The sequence below is a fragment of the Mya arenaria genome, chromosome 10, assembly GCF_026914265.1.
Source record: "Mya arenaria isolate MELC-2E11 chromosome 10, ASM2691426v1".
Taxonomy (NCBI): domain Eukaryota; kingdom Metazoa; phylum Mollusca; class Bivalvia; order Myida; family Myidae; genus Mya; species Mya arenaria.
This window is the reverse complement of record NC_069131.1, coordinates 52,565,666-52,572,961: the sequence shown is the minus strand read 5'-3', so window position 1 is coordinate 52,572,961 and position 7,296 is coordinate 52,565,666.

Sequence of the window (7,296 nt, the reverse complement as noted above, 5' to 3'; positions counted from 1 at the left end):
TTATACCCCTAATACGCTGAAGATGATCACCCTACCCCATTTTCTATTATTCCGGATAACATTGCTGATGTAGCTACAGTTGTATTTTAAAGCAACGTGGACAGTCCCCTGAAAAGTTTATTATGAATTTACAGTTTACACTGTTATTTGATGGTGTAACGATGTGTATTCACTTCCGTATTAATTTACAAACTGTACGGCTTAATACTTCTACGAACGGATATTTACATTGCATTGTTCGTAATTTTCTTTTGAATTTTGATTATTGGTGACTAAAACAAATCGGAAGTGTTTGACGATAAAAGAACCTGACGTGTGTATTAAATTCTAAGAAATCGGTCGTACTGCAAGAAGAAAGATGGACGGACTCAAATCAAGTTCTTGCCTATGCTAACAATTCAAATCCAAACTCTAAAAGACAAAGGAAAATTACAGACAACGAGGAACTCATTGAACTTGTGTATCTATTGTTTTGACTCACAGAGTGACATGCTTGGCATGATTATGTCGGCTCAATGTAAATGCACTTTGAATAAGAGACAGAAGTGACGCAAACAAAAATGACAGAATACTTAAAAATTGAACTTGAAAATGTACATGTAGTTGTGTGGACTCATTTTAGGTGTTTTTGTTTATGCTATGTATTAATTTTTAATCTATTGCATTCTATTTGTAAATTTACAATAATGTTGTTTTTCTACATTTACATTAAGTATTTAACTTTCCTTAATGGTACTGATGATACTGAATGTGGTGTGAGGTGGTGCTTAAGATACATAATCGACCTCTGTTTGAACAAAGCAAAAGTGTCGGGAAAGTCCAACCTGCACTAAGTGGCCACCTGTCGTAAGCAGCCAATTTTTACCTTTTCCCAAAGGTGGCCACTTAATACAGGTTTGACTGTACACCACTAATACGCTGAGGATGATCACCCGACGACATTTTTTTTATTCTGGATCACATTGCTCATGCAGCCAGAGTTGCATTCTAATGCATCGTTGACAGTCCAATATAACATTTACGCACAGCAAAAACCCCGAATACTGAATTACACCCCTAATACGCTGGTGATGCTCACATGACTACCAATTTGTTTATTGCCGGTTACATTGCTCATGTAGCCAGAATTGCATTCTAAAACACTGCGGACAGTCCCCTGAACAGTTTTCGCAAAGGAATGACCCCGAATACTGAATTACATCCCTAATACGATGAGGATGGTCACCCGACCCCATTTTTTTATTCCAGATTACATTGCTCATGTAGCCAAAGTTTCAATTAAAGCAACGCGGACAGTCTCCTGAAGAGTATTTTTCAGAGCAATAGCCCCGACTTCTAAATTACAACCCTAATACTCTGAGGATAGTCATAATAACCCCGATTTCTTTAAATCCGGATTACATTGCTCATGCAGACAGAGTTGTATTCTAAAGCAAGGCGGACAATCCCCCGAACAGTTTACGTATAGTAAAATACCCGAAATCTGAATAACACCCCTAATACGCTGAAAATGGTCACCCGAACCCAATGTTGTTATTCCAGATTACATCGCTCATGCTGCCAGCGTATCATTCTAAAGCAACGTGGACAGTCCCCTGAACAGATTACGCAAAGCAATGGCTTCAAATACGGAATAACACTCCTTATACGATGAGGATGGTCACCCGACCCCCAAGTTTTATGCTTTATTACATTGCTTATGCAGCCAAAGTTTTATTCTAAAGCTATGCGGACATTCCCCTGAAAAGTTTCTGCACAGCAATGACCCCGAATACTGAAATACACCCCTAATACGCTGAGGATGGTCACAAGATCCCCAACCTTTATTTATCCCAGATTATATTGCTTATGCATCTAGAGTTGCTTTCTAAAGCAAAGTCGACAGTCCCCTTAATAGTTGACGCACAGGAATGACCCCGAATACTAAATTACACCCCTAATACATTGAGGATGGTCACCAGAACCCCTATTTTTTATTCCGGATTACATAGCTTAATTAGCCAGAGTTGCATTCTAGAGCTACGCTGACAGTCCCCTGAACATTTTACGCCTAGCAATGACCCCGAATTCTGAATTACTTCCCTGGTACGCTGAGGATGATCACCAGACAACCAATTGTTTTATTCCAGATTACATTGCTCATGCAGCCAGAGTTGCATTATAAAGCAGCGTGAAGAGTCTCCTGAACATTTAACCGCAGTAATGACCCCGAATACTGAATTACACCCCTAATACGTTGAGGATGGACACCCGAACCCCAATATTGTATTCCGGATTACATTGCTCATGCAGCCAGATTCCATTCTAAAGCAACGTCGACAGTCCCTGAACAGTTTACGCTCATCAATGACCCCGAATACTGAATTACACCCCTCATACGCTTATGATGGTCACTCGATCCATTTTTTTTTATTCAGAATTACATTGCTCATGTATCCTGAGTTGCATTACAAAGCAACGTGAAGAGTTTCCTGAACAGTTTACGCGCATCAATGACCCCGAATATTGAATTACACCCCTAATACGCTGAGACTGGTCACCAGAACCCCAATTGTTTTATTCCAGATTACATTGCTCATGCAGCTAGAGTTGCATTATAAAGCAACGTAAAGAGTCTCCTGAAACGCGCATCAATGACCCCGAATACTTAATTAAACCCCTTATATGCTGTGGATGGACACCCGACCCCCAATATTTAATTCCGGATTACATTTCTCATGCAGCCAGTGTACCATTCAAAAGCAACGCTGACAGTCCCCTTAAAGGTTTACACACAACAATGACCCGGAATACTGAATTACACCCCTAATACGCTGAGGAAGGTCACCCGACTACCATTTTTTATTCCGAATAACATTGCTCATGCAGCCAGATTCCATTCTAAAGCAACGTCGACAGTCCCTGAACAGTTTACGCACAGCATTGACCTCGAATACTAAATTATATTTCTAATAAGCTGAAGATGGTCACCCAACCCCGATATTTCTTCTTCCGGATTATATTGTTCATGTACCCATAGTTGCTACCTAAAGCAATGCGGACAGTTGCCGTAACAATTTAACCACAACAATGACACCGAATACTGAATTACACCCCTAATCCTCTGAGGATGGTCTCCCGATCCCATTTCCTTTTATTCCGGATTACATTGCTTATGCAGCCAGAGTTGCAATCTAAAGCAACGCGGACAGTCCCCTGAACAGTTTACGCGCAGCAATGACCCGGAATACTGAATTACACCACTAATACACTGAAGATGGTCACCTGACCCCATTTTTTATTCAGAATTACATTCAGCCAGAGTTGCACTATAAAGCAATGCGGACAGTCTCCTGAACAGTTTACGCCCAGAAAATACCCTAAATACTAAAGTACACCCCAAATACGCTGAGGATAGTCACCCGACTCATTTTTTTTTTATTCCGGATTACATTTCTCATGCAGCCAGAGTTGCATTTTAAAGCAACGCGGACATTCCCCTAAAACGTTTACGCACAGCCATAACCATGCATACTGAATTACACCCCTAATACGCTGAGGATATTAACTCGACCACAGTTAATTAATCCCGGATTACATTGCTCATGCAGCCAGAGTTGTATTCTTAAGCAGCGCGGACACTCCCCTAAACAAATTACGCACAACAATGACCCCAAATACTGAATTACACCCCTAATACGCTATGGATAATCACCCGACCCCCAATTATTTTATTCCGGATAACATTACTCATGCAGCCAGAGTTTCATTCTAAATCAACGCGGATAGTCCATTGAAATGTTTACCCACAGCAATGGCACCGATACCTAAATAAAACCCCTAATACGCTGAGGATAGTCACCCGACCCCATTTTTCTTTTATTCCGGATAACATTGCTCATGCAGCCAGAGTGGCATTCTTAAGCAACTTGGACAGTCCCCTGAAAGGTTAACGCACATCAATGACTCCAAATACTGAATTGCATCCACAATCCGCTGAGGATGGTCACCATACCCTAAATAATTTTATTCAGGATTATATTGCTCATGTTACATTCTAATGCAACGTGGACAGTCCACTACAAAGTTTATGCACATCAATGACACCGAATACTGAATTACACCCTTAATACGCTGTGGATGGTCACAAGACACCCATTTTTTTATTTCATATTACATTACTCAAGCAGCCAGAGTTGCATTCTAAAGCAACGTGGACTGTCCCCTGATCAGTGTACGCACAGCAATGACCGCGAATACTGAATAACACCCTTAATACGCTGAGGTTGGTCACCCGACCCCCATTTTTTTATTCCGAATTACATTGCTCATGCAGCCTGGTTGCGTTCTAAATCCAACGTCGACAGTCCCTGAACAGTTTACGCACAGTAATAACCCCGAATACTGATTTACACCCATAAAACGCTGAGGATGGTCACCCGAACCCATATTTTTCCGGATTTCATTAATCATGTAGCCAGAGTTGCATCTTATAGCAATGCAGACAGTCCCCTGAACAATTTACGCACAGCAATGACCCCGATTTCTGAAAAACAACCCTAATACGCTGAGGATGTTCACCCGACCCCATCTTTTTAATCCGGATTACAATGCTCTTACAGCCAAAGTTGCATTCTAAAGCAACGTGGACAGTCCCAACAAACCGTTAACGCACAGCAATGACCCCGAATACTGAATGACACCCCTATTACGCTGAGGATACTCATCCGACCTCAATTTTTTGTTACGCTTTACATTGCTCATTCAGCCAGATTGCATTCTAAAGCAACATGGATTGTCCCTGAACAGTTTACGCACAGCATTGACCCCGAATACTGAATTACACCCCTAATACGCTGAAGATAGTCACCCGACCCCATATTCTTTTATGCTAGATCACATTGCTTATGCAGCCCGAGATGAATTCTAAAGCAATGCAGAAAGTCCCCTGAACAGTTTATGCACAGCATTGATACCGATACCTGAATAACACCCCTAATACGCTGAGGGTGGTCCCCTTACCCAATTTTTCTTTTTTTTCCGGAAAACATTTCTCATGTAGCCAGTTTTGCATTCTAAATGAACGTGGACAGTCCCCTGAACAGTTTACGCGTAGCAATGACCCCGAATTCTGAATTACACCTCTTTCACGCTGGGGATGGTCACCCGACCCCAACTTTTTTTTAATCCGCATTACTTTGCTTATGCAGCCATAGTTACATTCTCAAGAAACGTGGACAGTCCCCTGAACAGTTTACGCACACCAATGGCTCTGAATACTGAATTACACACATTATACGCTGAGGATGGTCACCCGACCCCTAATTTGCTTATTCCGGATTTCATTGCTCATGCAGAAAGATTTTCATTTTAATGCAACGTGGACAGTCTCCTAAAACGTTTTCGCAGAGCAATGACCACGATTTTTGAATTACAACCCTAATACGCTGAAGATAGTCACCCGACCCCAATTCTTTTATTCCGGATTGCATTGCTCATGCAGTCAGAGTTGTATTCTAAAACAACGTGGACAGTCCCCTGAACAATTGACGCAAAGCAATGATCCCAAATTCAGAAATAAACTTCTATCACGCTGAGGATGGTCAACCGACCCAAATTTGTTTATTTCCGGATAACATTGCTCATGTAGCAAGAGTTGCATTCTAAAGCAACGTGGACAGTCCCCTAATCAGTTTACGCACAACAATGACCCCGAATACTGAATTACACCCCTAATGTGCCCAAAATGGTCACCCGACCCCCAAATGTTTAATTATGATTATATTGCTGATGAAGCCAGATTTGCATTCTAAAGCAACGTTGACAGTCCCCTCAACAGTTTACGCACAGCAATGACACCGAATGATGAATTACACCACTAATGTGCTGAGGATGGTCACCCGACCCAAAAATTTTATGCTCTGGGTTACATTGCTCACGCAGCCAGAGCTTCATTCTAAAGAAACGTAGACAGTATCCTGAGCAGTTTCCGCACAACAATGACCCCGAACACTGAATAACACCCCTTACACGCTGAGTATGGTCGTCCGACCCTCAATTTGTTTATTCCAGATTACAATACTCATGTAGCCAGAGTTGCATTCTAAAGCAATGCGGACAGTCCAATGAACAATTTACGCACATCAATGACACCGAATACTGCAATACACCCCAAATACGTTGAGGATGGTCGCCCGATCCTATTTTATTTTACTTTGCTCATGCAGCCAGAGTTGCATTCTAAAGCAACGCTGAAATTCCCCTGAACAGTTTATGCACGGCAATAGCCCAGAATATTAAATTACAACCCTAATACGCTGAGGATGGTCACCCAACCCCCATTTTCTATTCTGGGTTTCATTGCTCGTACAGCTAGAGTTGCATTCTAAAGCAACATGGACAGTCCCTTCAACGGTTTACGCGCACCAATGACCCCGAATTCTAAATTACACCCCAATACGCAGAGGATGGTAACACGATTCCATTTTATTTTATTCCGGATTATATTGCTTATGCAGCCAGAGTTGCATTCTAAAGCAACGCGGACAGTCCACTAAACAGTTTACGCACATTAATGACCTCGAATACTGAATTTCACCCCAAAAACGCTGAGGATGGTCACACGATACCCCATATATTTATTCCAGATTACATTGCTCGGGTAGCCAGAGTTGCATTCTAAAGCAACGTGGACAGTCTCCTGAACGGTTTAAGCACAGCAATGACCATGAATTCTGAATAACACCCCTAATACGCAGAGGAAGGTCACACGACCCCCAAATTGTTATTCCGGATTACAATGCACATGTAGCCAGAGTTGCATTCTTAAGCAACGTGGAAAGTCCCCTGAACAGTTTAAGCACAGCAATGACCATGAATTCTGAATTACACCCCTAATACGCAGAGGAAGGTCACTCGTCCCCAATTTATTTTATTCCAGATATAATTGGTCAGGCACCCTGAGTTGCATTCGGATGCAACGCGTTCAATCACCTGTACAGTTTACGCACAGGAATGATCCCGAATACTGATTTATACCTCTAAAACGCTGATGATGGTCACCCGACCCCAAATTATTTAATTCCGGATTACATTGCTCATGAAGCCAGAGTTGCATTCTAAAGGAACGCGGACAGTCTACTAAACAGTTTACGCCCAGCAATGACCCCGAATACTGAATTACACCCCTAATACGCAGAGGATGGTCACACGACCCCCAAATTGTTATTCCGGTTTTCAATGCTCATGTAGCCAGAGTTGCACTCTTAAGCAACGTGGAAAGTCCCCTGAACAGTTTAAGCACAGCAATGACCATAA